The 16,407-nt window shown below is 33.6% G+C and overlaps 1 protein-coding gene across 6 annotated transcripts in view; it reads right to left on the bottom strand.

The window, feature by feature from the left end:
- The window catches only part of unc-104 (kinesin family member unc-104), a 231,104-nt gene extending 219,526 nt beyond the window's left edge, over positions 1-11,578 (bottom strand). For all 6 annotated transcript variants that reach the window (XM_072537853.1, XM_072537847.1, XM_072537849.1 and 3 more), the window contains exon 1: positions 11,486-11,578. The gene's annotated coding sequence lies outside the window, so the exon portion shown is untranslated. The remainder of the gene's footprint in view (positions 1-11,485) is intronic.
- Positions 11,579-16,407: the final 4,829 nt, after the last annotated feature.

The raw sequence follows: 16,407 nt of genomic DNA, 5'->3' as shown, positions 1-16,407 counted from the left end.
ACAAACACGTTGACGCTCCCATTTTGTAGCGTCGATTTATCCACGGCCTTACCCACCAACATATTTTTTTCCTAATCTTCTGTTTTTCAAGTACATGTCTAATTTCATTTAAAAGATATTCACTTATTATGTCAATTCCAGCACTTACAACTTCAGTCGGCACCATTTGTAAGTGAACAGACTAATTCAGTCTTGGTGATCCATGTAAACGATAATTACTTTCATCGTCGCAATCGCTTTGGATGATTCATCGGGAATGTTCATACAAAATGTACAGTAAAAACGCGCCTTAATGTAAGTTAACCTTGTTGAAAACGTTCAGGGAACGACCTGCGTTAGCAAGTTGATTCGCTTTATAGTTTAATATTAATTTTACTATTCCTTACAAAAAAATATTTCTTTTGATTGAGAAATATGTGTGTTCTATTGATTACAATCTGGTAATCTGGTAAATAATGCATAGGAAGTATCTATTGAAGAAACTCGATAATTTGATTTATCAATTTGTCAATTGATGAGCTAAACCATCTGTAAAGAATTTTTTATCATAGTTTTGTTCTATATTCGGAACACTATTTTTATAATGAGTTTTTGAGCAGTTTTAGATAATTACTCCTAATAGACAACTGTAATTCCAGTTCATACTCATGGCAAGAAAGCATTTTACTCAAGTAAACATTAAGTGCATAGGACATGCTACTAAAATAGGTTTGCTCTTAGTTCTCTAATATCTGCTTTCCTAATATCTATGCAACATGTTAAGTTAGTGATTGATTTTTTTTTTCAATTTTTTTTATTTTTTTTTTTAAGTGAAAACCATTTAGTAACACATAACAACGCAAGGAATATGCATCTCCGTCCGTCAATTGCAAAGGCGGTGTATTTGTATCGGTTTTTAATAATATGAACAATTTTTTGTAGTTAAATTAAAAATAAAAGCGCATTTCTTTAAAAAGATAAAACAAAAAATATACTCTTATTGAAAATGAAAAATAAGTCCTAATAAAATAAGAAATAATTCTTTATGCCCTACAGAAATGATTCAAATTTTGACCATCTACGGCTGAACAGTATCCCAATCTGTCATAAAAACTTCTGCGGACAGATGTAAGAGTTTCTGCTGTAACAGATTGGAGACTTCTCTTATTCGGTTTTCGCAGGCCATTTAATATCACCTGTTCCACTGATAACTCGATTGTTCCAATACCTCGTAAGAGAAGGGTTGTGTCTCCCTACTAACGAAACAAAAGATTCATCAGTACATAAAATGTTTTTAAAAAAATTGGGTTCATCATTAGCCTTCGTTATTAGAGTTTCACAAAACTCCATTCTTCGAAAGTAGTCGTCTGGATAAAGCTGCTGCGTTTTAGAATATTTAAAATTCTTGTAACCGTGCTTTTTCCACACTGTTATTACAGTAACATTGCTAACATCGAACTCCCTAGCAACGCTTCTACTTGAACGTGTTGAATCTACCTCGATTGTTGCACAAATTTGTGTATCCCGGTATTCTTTTTCCTCAACTTTTTCTGGTGACACTTCTTGAGCGTGGCATTTTCTGAAATTTTTGAGGCAATATCAACTCTCAAAATTTTTAACAATATTATGAACTGGCTGTACCCAAGGAATTGGCCTCCCCTCAAAAAACACAGAAAATAAATCTATACACTAATGTCTAGAATTACCACCATAAAACCATTTTATTATTTGAACTTGACTTGACTTATCTCTTGCTATTTTGACGACACGGGTCTCCTCCATTCTGCTTATGTAGTTATTCCATTCTTTTTTCTATTTTGTTCCCATTCATTTATACACTGTACGTTACATTTTCTTCTAATGTTCTCACTTCCCTTTCGATCTCTCAGTGTATTTTCTGTAATTCTTCCCAGTACTCGCATCTCTGCAGTTTCCAGTAGCCTTTGGGTTGTGGCTGTGTCGGTTCTTGTTTTTGAGGCATATGTCATTATTGGTCTTACACTGGCTTTATAAATTCTTGACTTCATCTCAGTGTTAGTGTGTCTGTTTCGCTATAATATAGTGTTATTAAGGCATCCTGCCAGTCTATTTGCTTTTTGTACTTGATCTCTCACTGCTTTGTCCAGGTCTCCATAGCTGGACAGTGTAATTCCCAGGTATTTTATTTCCATTACTTGTTCAATACTGATGCCATCAATTTCTATTTTACATCTGGTTGGTTCTTTGCTGAATACTATTGTTTTAATTTTCTGAGATGAGATTGTCATATTAAATTAATTTGCTCTTATGTTAAATCTGTGGACCAGTCTTTGCAGACTATCTTCATCTTGGGCTATCAATATTGCGTCATCTGCGTAACAGAGTATTTTGATTTCTTTGTTTCCCATTATGTAACTTCTTCCTTTGTTAACGCTTTTGATGATTTCATCCATGATCAAATTGAAGAGCATGGGGCTCAATGAATCCCCTTGTCTTCTTCCGCAGCCTATTTCTATAGGTTCTGTAAGTTGTCCATCTATTCTGACTTCTACTTTGTTGTTTTGGTAGATATTTTCGACAGTTTTTTAATACTTAGGATAACTTCTATATTATACAGAAGATGGATTACATATTTGAGTCTTCCTCTGTCAAACGCTTTCTTTAAGTCAATCAGACACAGAAATGCTGGTCTATTATACTCTAGTGATTTCTCAGTAATTTGTTTTAAACGAATATTGCATCTGTACACGATCTTCCACTACGAAAACTCTGTTGTTCATTTGCTAAACTTATCCTCTGATTTATTAGCACTTGTTCTCCATTCTTCCGGTATTTTATTCTGTTTTATAATTTTATTATTTAATGTTGTTAATTGTTCAGTCATTGCTGCTCCACAATATTTCAGTAATTCGTTTGGTATCCCGTCTTTACCTGCTGCTTTTCTGTTCTTCAGGTTTTCAAGTATTTTCCGAATTTCCTGTACATTTATATTAAGTTCTCCATTTGTGGTAATTTGTTGTGTTTCCGGTTCTAGCGTCGTTTGTTCTTCCTCTGCATAGAGCTTTTTGAGGTAGTCAATCCACGTATCCTTTTCTATGTGTTTTGGTTCTATTAGTTCCTTTACCTCCGTTCTTTGACCTCTTATGAAGCGCCATATTTCCTTTTGCAGACCGTAAAAAATCATGTTCCATTTCTAGTGATCATTTTTTATTTTTCTGACAAGTGCATGTGTTTCGTTTTTAATTGTCTTGTAATTATGGTATGCCTCTTGTGTTTTGGTTGACATGTATTCAACTTCAGGTAAGCTTTTTTTTTACATTTTTCCTTCACTTCTGTACAAAACCATAGAGTTCTTCGCCTTGGAAACGATTTATTTTTATTTATATTTCTTTTACCAAGAACTTCCTTGGCCGAGGCTAAGATATTAGACTTAATTTTGGCCTAGCTTTCTTCGACTCCATCACTTTCTGTGATATATGTGTGGCTGCTTTTTTCGGTTATTCTTTTTTGGAATAGGTATGTTGTGAAGTCATCCTGTAAGCTTTTGACTTTTATCTTTGTGGTATATTCTGGTGTTTTGTTATCACATATATGTGTTTTCATTCGAATTTTGCACAATACCAATTTATGATCGCTTCTTATTTCTGTTGATGTTAGTGCTTTTACATCCAAGATTTGAGAGGGCTGTAACTCTCTATTCGACAGAATATAATCTATCATAGATCTTTGTCCTCTACTGTTTTCAAAAGTGTATTTGTATTGTTCTTTGTGATGGAAAAATGTATTATTAATACATATCTCGTTTATGCTGCAGAGGTCCGTCAGAAGGTCTCCATTTTCATTTCTGATATTTTCGTTATATCGCTATTTTATTCCTGGAACTATATCATTGCCAATACGGGCGTTAAAATCACCCATAATGATTATATTATATTCATCATTTGGGGTCTCGTTTATTACAGTCCGAAGGTTTTCATAGGTTCGTAGAATAAAATTCATTATAACAATATATAAATATTCAGTTTAATAAAATATATAAAATATTCAATTATTATGTTATTCAAATTTTTGTTCGTAAACAAAAACGACATATTTATAATATATACCTTCACACCCAGTTTCTTGTAAACAAACTAAACCGTATACAATAATAAATCCATTTTTACTTTTAATTCCAAGGTGAAACTTTTATGGAAACAAGCCCCAAAGCCACAACATGTAGATTATACATCGATAGTCGACTTATTTTTGCATACATTTCAAATCGGTGCGTAGACAAGAATTCCGATGAACTATACTATGACTCATACACCACCCAACCCATTAGCCCCGAAAGTCCGGATACAACCGCGCCATGTAAGGGGCCGCGATGTTGCCAACCGGAAATTAACCAAGAAACTTAATTTGAAAAATTTAGGTGGTGTAAAAATACAAAAAATATAGTTTAAGTATTAGATTAAGTAGACTATTTAAGTATATTATCATAGAAAAACGTTTAATCAAGTAAATATACTTATGTTATCAAAGGAATAATATACAAAGAAATGTAGAATCAGTTTCAGTTTATTAATACTAGTATAAACTCCTAGAAAAATATATATTAACATTTACAAAAAAAAGTGACTAATACCTTCTTCCTGGACCTCCAGGTTTAGGCCAGTAAAGAAAAAAAAAGCTAAAAAAATCTTATATATGTTTTTAAAGGTTCTAAAAGGTATATGAGGGATAGCTGATGACAAATTCTTCAAAAAGTACAATTGATTTTGCTTTGTTTTTTTTTAACAATTATAAAAAGTGAAAAAATCATTTTTTGATTATAAAACGAAAAAAATGGTTCAAATAAACGTTGTAGATGTAAAAAGTTCTTTTATTTGCGAGTTACCAAATTAAAATATATAAACCATTAAGCTTTGTACAAGAAATAAATACAGAGATGCACTTCAAAGAACAACAAATGGAAGGCCAGTGGAAAGAATCAAACAAAGAATAAACAATGCAGGAGAGAAAGTGGTTGACAAAACGTAAAATAAAAGAAGAAATAATTGGTTAGACGATGAGTGCAAATTAGCAGTGAAAGAAAAGAATAAAACAAGATTGAATGATTAAACACAAGCAAGGAAGACGAACGAGAACAATACAAAGATCAAAGGCAAAAGACAAAGAAATTATTTAAATCGAAAAAAAAAATCAAAAAGTAGAAATTATGAACGAGATAGAAACAAAAAATAAAAGACACAACTCAAAACCATTGTATTAATACTTAAAAGTTGGCAACCGAAAACGGACATCTAATATAGCCGTAGAAGCTTGAAAATGACAGAAGTATTTCGAAGAAATATATCACGAAACGGATAGAGAAGAAGAAAGAGCAACAATAACGAACACAGAACAAGATAAAGAAGAAGAAGAATTGACCTATTGACCTCTACAGAAGTGAAAGAGAAAATATGCAAACTTAAAAACAGGAAAACAGCGGGAGAAGACGAAATATGTGCAGAGCTTGTAAAATACGGTGGGGAGGCACATTACAGACAGATTTATGACTAATACAGAATATATGGAGAAAAGAAATAATGTCCGAAGAATGGAAGAAGGGAATTATAGTGACAATCCCAAAACAAGGAGACCATAGAATATGCAAAAACTACCGAGCAATTAATTTACTGAATGTAACATAAAGTAATGAATGGTATAATTAGAGACAGACTAACAATATATACAGAACAAAGCGTAGGGGATTACCAGAATGGTTTTAGAAAAGGAAGATCCACGATAAATGCTACACAAATGCTAAAACAAGTGATAGAAAAAACATATGATTACGACGAAGAAACACATATACTTTTCCTAGACTTTAAAGAGGCGTTTGACAAACTAAACATAAGAACAATGATCAAGCACCGGAAGAGAAAGAACGGAAATAATAAAAATAAAAAATGGAGTAAAAATGTGTGGGAAATGGAGTGTGTAAAAATGAAAATCTACAAAACGGCCATAAGACCAATAGTAGTATATGCTGCAGAAACATTTACATTAACAGCAAGAGAAGAAGAGTAATTAAAAGTTTTTAGACGAAGATTATCAGAGAAATATTGGAACAAAAGAGGGAAAACAAAGAAGATGCAAGACAATTGATGAATCGCGAAATACAAGAATGGATGGGTCAAGATAACAAACTTAGAGCAATAAAGGCACAAAGAGTTAAATAGAAGAGCAAAGAGTAATCCGTTAAGAGTTATAACGGATACCACCAGGTAAAAAAACCAGAGGCAGACCTAAACTGAGATGGAGACAACAAGTGGAAGAAGACTTAGGTAGTATGGAAATTAGAAATATAGTGAAAAGTAGTGGAAACAAGTCACACTAGAAACTGTAAAATAAAACCCAGAATGGGATGATCTCCCACACAAAAAAGATCTTCAAGTGAAAACAGCTTCAGCTTCTTCGGGAGCGTATAGCTTGTATATATATAAACCACTGAGTGAGATATTTGCAAAAAAATCCTTTTTTGCAGTAATTTATAAATGTTAATAACTGATTTTTGCATAATAACATGTAATATAACTACTTGAAATTATAGGCCAGGGAAATAAACAAAGTACCCTGCAAAAAAAGAACTGGCCAGGCAAACGACAGTTCTTTTGAGTAGTCTGGACCTCTGTAACAAGAACCTATATGTTTCCTGCAATCCATTTTTTGGACTTAATTAGTTATTCTAGTTATATATAGTTATAACAATTTAAGGTCGAAAACGGTAAATTTTCAATTTTTTCGTCTATCCGCAAAAAGTGAAGAATTTGGAACAAATTTAAGCGTAACAAACTTATGTCATATACTTCACAATGGCGTTTTTAAAATGTTTTATCCTTATTTATTGCTACAAGCAACAGTTAGTTGCAAAATAAGACAGAAATTTCGGTTTTTTATAAATGTTAATAACTTTTTTAAAAACGAACTTAGAAGCTTCATATTACACGGAACGCTGGGGCTTGTATTGCTTGAAATATGATCAAAATTTCAAAGTGATCGGTCAAATTATTTAAAAGTTATTTTATTTGTTTATCCCAAATTAAATTTTTTTGCAACCATATAAATCAGAAAATGATGAAGTTACAGTAAATCTATGGATAGCTTATGGAAGAAGGATTATTCTATCAACTTTATAAAAAAAATGAAGAAGGATTTTAAATATTGCAAAATCATTTTGAAAAAACATATCGATTTTTTGTTTATAAACAATTACAATAACTTTTTAACTGGTGCCTGCAGGAAAATTATTTTTTCATATTTAAAAAGATTGCATTTTTCTACAAATTTAGTTAGTCCCTTTCTTAACATTTACAGCAGTTTTGCTTATAACAATTAAGAGATCTAATTATCGCCATTTGAAAGAACATACTTTAAAGTTTTACTGTGCAAAATGTGAAAAAGACCGGCTTTGAAACTCGCGAGAGTTATGGAGGGGGAAGGAGCTGTTAAGTGTATCTCTGGTTCTTGTTTATGGATTTCCACGTTACTTGTTTTATTTGTATGTACTTTTTGAACATACACTATAAATAATCTAATTTTTTATCTAATTAAACAATTTTTTTCAATTTTTTATTTTTTTTAGCATTATTTGGGATAATTTTTATTGTAAAACGTAAATATTTACGATTAATATATACTTCTTCAATAAACGTCGTATATAGTTTATTTTTAATAGATTTTATGAAAAAAAAAACAAATTATCCTATTCAATTATTTCTACGTATTGCTTTAGAAATAAAAAATAAAGAAATTTATCGACTACAAGGCAGCCTACGACTCGGTAAACAGAGAGATGTTTTGGGCAATGGGGGACCTAGAAATACCTAATCAGTTGGTAATGTTAACAAAAAGAACCCTTCAAAAAATTAAAGAACCCCGATAAAATTATTGGATAACATCGAAGAAAATATTAGTAATATTTTCTTGATTGTTGATGGAGAAAGGCGATGGATAGGGAAGATTGAGGAGTGAAGGCTCAGTCCCCAAATTAACAAAAAACATCGATTTTCGTTGATTAGACCGGAGATATTTGTGACTTTATCAATTTGAAGTTATGAATTTATTTTTTGAAATACAGTTGTCCCTTGATAATCCGACAGGTATGAGACCAAAGGGATATCGGATTACAAAAGTGTCTGGATTACCAAAAGTGATTATATATTTTTGGCATTGTTTTGCTAGCAGTAGCCTACAATATTCTTAAATTTTATGAGTGAAATGCTACCCAGATTAATATGCAAATGAAACACCCATTTCGGCTAACTAAAACATGTTTATTAAAAGAAATATATAGAAGCTAATAAATGTAATGCACATACAGTGTGTGTATATAATAATTTATAAACATTATACGTACTAATAACTAAAGTAGATTAATTATGGACTATGTAAATACATATGTACTGTGCTCACGCTTTGAAGAAATCTTTGATTGTCTTTTGCTTTTTCTTGCTTAGACAGTATGTCATTGCTTGTTCGCATTGTATCTCCTTTAACATCAAAAGTTTTTCAAAGTCATATGTTCTCTCCTCGCACCAACGCATCAACGTGTTTGCAGACAATATAGCATTATCACAGTTCAAGGTAAAATATTTTTCATCCTGTGCTTCCTGGGTCACGTGTTCGTCAGATTCTGTCATTTCTTTAATTATTTCTTCATCTGTTAAGTCAGCATCATTGAGATTGTCATATAAATCCACTCTTGTAAAGCTTCTCTTGATGAATTAGTCATATCGTTGCAAATTTGAAGGGCTGCATTTAGTACAACTTGCACAGGTTGGTCATTGGATTCTTTGTTAACTTCTATTGGAGGGAGTGGGTTGTTGGCCAAATATTCTTTCACGATTTAGTTAGTGTAGTACGCTTGACTTGCTGCCAGGCAAACGCAGCCTTGATACTCTCATATTTGATGTTAAATTTTTTTAAGATTAAAGTGATGTCAGCATTAGGTTGACTTATAATATCCACAACGAGCTGTTTCTTGTAGTGGGTCTTGAGAGTTTTAATAACGTTTTGATCCATGGCATGAATCAATACAGTAGTATTTTTCAGTAGATTACCTCGATATATCCATCGGCAGTTTCGATTTTAATTCGTCCTTATCAGGATGTCCTGGAGCATTGTCTAACAAGATGAGGGCTTTCACTGGTAGTTTCTTTTTTATTAGCTCATCTTTAACTTGTGGAACAAAGCTGTTCTTGTACCAATCCAGAAAAACTTCTTTTGTCACCCAGGCACGGCTTTGCCACATGTACGTAACTGGTAGCTTCTCAATTTTAACATTTTTGAAGGCATGAGGTTTTTTGGACTTACCCACGATTACCTTGGGACATACCGGAGAATGTTGAGAATTCCATGAACTGCCAAGGTCACCAATGAGGAAGTGCTGAGAAGGATGGGTCGAGACAAAAAATTGTTGAGAACAATAAGAGTACGCAAGACTGCACACCTTGGACACATACTGAGAAAAGATAAATATAGTCTTCTGCAGGTCATCATGCAGGGTAGTGTCGATGGCAAAAAGGGAATAGGTAGAAAGAGGAAGTCATGGCTGCGAAATATTCGAGACTGGACAAATATGACTGTAGACGAATTATTCCACGTTGCAAAAAACAGAGAAGCTTTTAAAAATGTGGTCGCCAACCTTCGTTAATGGGGACAGCATAAGAAGAAGAAGAAGACCCACGATTAGCAATTTCAATTTGCGGGATCCTGATGCATTCGCGCATACTATGAGAGTGAGACTTTCTTTCTGAAGTTTTCTACCAAAAACTTTTTTTTCGTCTAAAGTGTCTTTATAGGAAGTTGCCGCTAGTTTAGACCAGTTTCATCAACGTTATAAAGTTGTTCAGGAATTAGGTCTAATTCGGTGATCTTTTTGCTCAATTTCTGAATAAATTCATAAACTCACTTTGTTAATTCCTGATAAAAAAACTCAGCTTTATTTTTTAAAATGTCACCTGAAACAGGAGCTTCTCTGCTTCGTTGTTGCTTAAACCAGATGTGCAAAGCTTCTTCAACATCAGGAAATTCACTCATTTTAAGAGTTTTTCTGTCCTTAGAATCGTTCTCTACAGATTTCATATATTTTTCGATTTTGTCTTTGTTTTTCATAATGTCGTACACTGTCGCTCGTCCAATATCATAGAATCTAGATACCGCAGTTGGAGTTTCACCACACTCGCATCTCTTAATAATATCTCATTTATCTTTCAGAGTCGGCGTTTTATGCTTTCGTTTTTAACTTATTTGTACTCGCCATTGAACTGAACTTTCTAAACGAATTAAATAAAAGTTTGGCACTACGAATATCTAAAAATCCTATCGAACCGAACTGCTCACGGAAAACACACGAAATGTTGCATCCGGTAATGTCATTCGACAGGTTTCAGTACAAGCAGACACGGCGGCGACCTTGACGGGAGGTACGTCGGAATACCCAGCGTGTTGGATTGCAAAACGTCTGAGTATCAAGGGTGTACTGTGTTTAAATCGAGAGAGTATAAATGGCTTCACTTTTAAATCCTCTATCTTTAGCGCATGATGAACGACTCATTTTTAAAGGAATCGTTTTGAATTTTTTTGTCAAAACTTCAACTTTAAAATTTTTCTTTTTAAATTTCTTAATGTTTATAAACAAAGCCAAGGGGAATTTTTGAAAAAAAAGGGGATAACTCGGTGCCTAAGGGTTGTAGAACTAATCTTACGATAAAAACAGATAAAAGAATTATAAATTATACTTCAATTTAATTTTAGGGTTTAAAAGAAATTTTTTGTATATATCTCTAAGATGTAAGAACTCTCACAACCTACAAATGTATACAATTACAAGATATATGTAAATATTTGAATTTTGGCTCTAATTACATTAGAATTTAAATCTTTCTATCCATATATCCAAGTCGCATCCAAAGAACTTAAATTTACGTATAGTCGTTTCAAATTTGAGGATTTGTAAATATGTTATTTTAAATTTTAAATCAACACAGCTGAAAACTGTTGTGAATGATAATCGCAAGTTTAAAAGTAAATATAGGTTAGGTAAGATGGTGAAACCTAAACATTCCCTTTATATCAAATTGTTAAATTGCAAAAATATTTCCATGACATTGAAAGATTTCGCAGTTGGCAACATTGCCTTCACTTCAACCCCCAGTAGCCCGATACAACCCTGTGGTGTGGGGGTTGTAAAATCAATGTTCATGACCTAGCTTCAACCTCTGCACATTAAAAAAATCTCAAGAAACAAACAGGCATCAATTTCTCATCAATTATTTATTCTTTAATTCGTAGTTTATACTAACATCACATTTTGTTGACACAAACATGTGTACAAAACAAAACATTGCAGTAATCAGATGTGTTAGAACATACAGTAGCATGAAAAACAGTGAACAAGAACGTCAGTTTTAAAGTAAATTCAGCAATGTCGCTTCGATTTTTTGAACTGGGCCAATTGTATATTACCTTGGTTACATAAAATAATTAAAAAACTTACCTTATTGTCTTTATTTTCTCCGAAAAAACCGTAGTTTCATCACTAGAAAGACCACTTTGACATTTCTAACGAAAATCGATAGCACCTGCGCACTTAAAGTGGGAATGACCCTGTCCCTGGCGCTGTATATTTCGATGTGCATGCACAACACAAATTACACAGATCCGTACTGACATTTTCTCTATATCTTCGAAAAATAAATTGTTAGATATTTTTTATTTATTATAAATATCGGATCGGGTTGTAAATAAATAACAATAGTATTGTAATACTACCGACTTTATTTATTACTCCAAAATATAAGGAAAACAATAACAAAACAAACCCGATAGTGGAACGTCTATCCTATCTTAAGTTTTTTATCAGCTGATGCGACGTAGCCGCACTGCATGGTTGCCAATGCATCACACTCCTTCCTCCTGGATGAATTTACTTATCATAGTCCTCCAAATACCTTGGAGGTTTTCTTATTCGAGCAGGTGGCTTTTTAACTTCAGCGGTCTGCTCTACAAATTCTGGTTCTGGGTCTACAAATTCGTTTTTATGCGAAAACGGTGGTTGCAGAGTTACCAGTAATTTTGTTTCTATTGAGGTTGACGGTGTAACTTCGTCTGTTGCTTCTTGGTTTGAACTTTATACCTTAACGGTCCAGTGGTTTCAATTATTTTGGAAGGAAGCCACTTTTGACCTGGAGCAAATGATCTTTGCAAATACAGTCTCGTTTTCTTCGGGCTGTAAACAATCAAATAACGAGCCTAATTTTCGCCCCATTAATATTTCTGATGGGCATCTCCCTGTTGCACAATGGGGTTTACTGTGCTGAGTAAGGAGATATATGTGCAATGCTAATTGTTTGTTAGTTTATTCATTTTTTAGGTGCATTTTTTACATTTTGGATGGTACGGTGATTACTACTTGGATGGTACGGTGCAACCAATACTTGTGTAATAAAGTTTTTCTTTAGAAAACCTTGTAACATTATCCAATATGACAGCATCTGGGATGCCATGAGTGACAAATAAACCACATAATACATCTAGGGTTACAACACTAGAGGTATTTGGAACGATTTAAACCTCCAACTTCTTCTAGTACGAGTCTATGATATTCAGAAACATTTTTCCTTTAAATGGACCGACAAAATCGAGGTATATTCTTGTACATGGAGCTCTGGCCCACTACCAAAGATGGATTGGAGTCTGTTTTTGGTATGTTTCCAGACTCCTAGCACTCGCTGCATGTATTTATTAGATGTTCGATTTGTTTGTTGAGATTTGGCACAATATGAGCGTGCCAGTGACTTCATTTTTACTATTCCTGGGTGTGCGGAGTATAGCAAATTCAGTATTGTTTTCCTCCCTCCAAGTGGAACTATTACCCTTGTACCCCATAAAAGGCAGTCTTTATAATAGCTAATTTCGTTTTTATGTTGTAGATAAGGGGTATATTCGTTGCCCTCTGTAAAACTTTAGATAACACTGGGTATTTCTTAGTCTCATTGGCAAAATCTTTGACACAGGTTAGTTTTTCTGGGATGTTCTCAAGCATCAAAACGTCATCTGACTTTGGTGACACATGTACCTTTTGTGACAATCTGCTAACAGCATCTGCATTCTGAATTTTTGAGCCTGTTACGTAACATAATTCATAATCATAAGCAGATAACATAAGAGTCGATCTAAGCATTCTGGGTGACAGATCTCTGGAACATCTTTTTCGGATTAAAAATACACAGCAATGGTTTATGGTCCATTATTATGCTTATTTTCCAGCCATATACATATTCATGGAACTTTTTAATGCCCGATATTATGGCCAGTGCTTTTTTGTCGATTTGGGCGAAATTTTGTTCGGCAGATGATAGAGTACGGCTATGGTACGCCACTGGATATTCACTTCCCTCACCCAGCATACAACCTATCCCGTAAGGGCTGGCATGACACGTCAACAATATATCTTTTTGTTCACTGTAATGTCCTAATACTGGTTCTTTCACTAAAATGTCTTTTAATAAATCAAAAGCTTTTGGTTCTTTGAAACGCCACTGCCAGGGAACGTTCTTTTGGAGTAGTGTATGTAACGGATTCGCAATTGTTGCCTTGACTTTTAGAAAAATATGATAAAAATTTCAAAGTCCAAGAAAAGCTGTCTTCCTGGAAACGCGATAATACCGCGCGCACTTTTGAATCTGAGCTACCGACTATTAAAATGTCATCGTAAAAGGTCGGAATAGCCGCTAATCTAGTGTCTATGAATTTTTGAAAATTTTGTGGAACCACAGATATACCGAACTGTAAACGATTGCATTTAAAAGCCTATCTATGCGTAATTATTGTATGTGCTTCAGCAGGTTCGCGGTTGACAGCTAACTGCAGATAAGCTTGCACCATGTCGACTTTTGCAAAAACTTGACCGCCCGCAAGTGTGGATAAGATACTCTGTACCGATGGCACTGAATAAGTTTCCGCATTTAACGCTAAATTAAATTTGGATTTGTAGTCACCGCAGATCCTAACCTCACCGTTATCCTTGCAAACAGTCACAATTGGGGTGTACCATTTTGGATATGTAATCGTCACTAAAACCCCCTGTGCAATAAGCCTTCCCAGTTCAACTTCGATTTTGTCTTTTAGCGCAAATGGAACTTTACATTTGGCGTTACATTTTTGTCTAACGAAAAACTTGCTGGGGGACCCCGGTAAGATTCCAAATATGTAATAAATACATCTGGGTATTCTTCTGAATAATTAATCATGGATAAAATGTGACTTACCCCAGTTGTGGTTAAATCTAAACTGTCAAACCAGTTTCTTCCCAGTAGACTGGCGCGGTTGCCTTCCGTGACTATAAGAGGAAGTGTCGCTGATCGCTGACCTCTACTTGACACTCGCCCAGAGTGGGTATCACTGTGTTTTGATAGTCCCGCAAAATAACTCTGGATTTATTTATTTTAGGTCGATTTCAAAGATTTTATGATAGATTGATTTGCTTATCACTGAATAACTCGCATCAGAGTCGACCTCCATTTTCCCGTTTTGGTCATTGAGTAGCACGTCTATTAAATATTTACTGGTAATACTATCAGAAGTCACGTTATTCAACGAAAAAGTATAGTCACTACTTACTTTGATTAAAAGCACTCTGAGTGTTTCCCGAAACCGGCTCGGTATTGGACGTAGATTCCACGGTAGTCTGATGTACTTTGCGTCTTTCATTTTGGTCCTTCTTTTTGGCAAAACAAGCAATTTGCATGTGTCCAACTTTCCTGAAATATGTACAGGTTGATTTAATGTGTTCACAAGTTTCAGGAGAAAGGTCACTTTCACACCGAAAACAGTTTTTCCCCTTGCGATTAGCTGATTTTTTTTTTAAATGGTCCAGCTGATTTTTACGAAACCTTACCGCGTTTACATCTGCCCTCGACTGACTTTCTCGTAACATTGCCAAACTTTCCAGGGCCACCTCGTGTGCAAGGCACATGTCTTGCGCGTCCTTAAGTTTTAACTTATCTGTGGCCATCAACTTTCGCTGTAACGAATTTCCCTAATAATGCTTCATTATTTATTAAAGGCTCATATTTCCTTTAATTAATCTTTCACTTATAGCTTCCCAAGTTGTTATGAATTTTCTTAGTCTTCTCTGAATCATTAAAGAAATTCCCTGTTGAGCTCTACATTCTTTTGGTACTCCACTGTAGAAATGGTCGTATTTTCCTAAATTTTCAGAGCCGGTTCCCAGTGGCGACGCGTGACTTTTTCAAAAGGGTTACCAAATAGATGCAAAAAATCTTATTTAAAAAAATTAATTTGAACCTTCCAAATATATATATATATATATATATATATATATATATATATATATATATATATATATATATATATATTATTCTCCTATCAAATTAACACAGATTAAAACGAACAAGTAGGAAAAAGAAAAAAAAAATGTTTATATTTTAATTCAATTCGGCGATTTCCTTTATTTACAAAAATGTTAATAACAGAATCGTAGAAAGAGAGTTTTGTAATTAATCCATTTAAAAAGCGTTTCTCGATGGAAATTAAAGAAAGTAGCGACATTTGATATTGCAGTTGGGTATTTCTTTGGCATGTTTTAATCCGTTTCACTGCTGAAAAACTTCTTTCAACAGATGCACTTGTAGCCGGAATTGTTAAAAATAGGTTTGCCAATTTAAAAGCTTCCGGAAATGCATTATCAAACTCTGAAGACTTTAAATATTGATACAATTCTTGTACAATTTTTTGAATATAGTCTGGATCATTATAAAGAACTGTCAATTCTGTTTTTAACTTTACTGTGTCAAATTTTTGTTCATATAGCTTTAAAAGTTGACGAAAGCCGCTATCTGGGAATTTGCATCATTTTTAAAATTGTTAAAATCATATAGTGCCAAACACTCTAAATGCTTTAAATCAGAAAACCTATTTTTAAGATGAATAATCATAGTGTCAAAAATTTCAAAAAAAAAGTCGTCGATAAGACGTTTCTTTATCATCGTTAATGTTGGTAATTCGTTGCCTTTTATTAAATTTGGAGACATCATCATTTACAAAGTCTTCTTGTTTTGACCATAGACTTTCAAAATTATTCCGCGCTAAATGCAAAAACTCGAGAAATTCATTATCCTTTCTCGTACAAAATCCAATGTCCTGCATTTTTTTCTGTAAAATAACTTCTGAGTTTGGCAGAATAAGCTCAAATAAACTAAACAAAAATTAAAATCAAATTCTTGCAATGTAATGTAAAAACACGTCAAACAAATTTGTGTCTCTCCATCCATGGTGCTGTGTCAGTATGCATTTCTTTAAATAGTTCGAGAAGCTCTGAACTAATAGAAGAAACAGCCTCAACGAGTCTACCAGCATAAATCCAGCTTGTTGCTGCTAATTTTGGTAAACGTTTTT

Source organism: Diabrotica undecimpunctata, chromosome 7 (assembly GCF_040954645.1).
Source record: "Diabrotica undecimpunctata isolate CICGRU chromosome 7, icDiaUnde3, whole genome shotgun sequence".
Lineage (NCBI taxonomy): Eukaryota > Metazoa > Arthropoda > Insecta > Coleoptera > Chrysomelidae > Diabrotica > Diabrotica undecimpunctata.
This window is presented reverse-complemented; position numbering and strand designations above follow the sequence as displayed.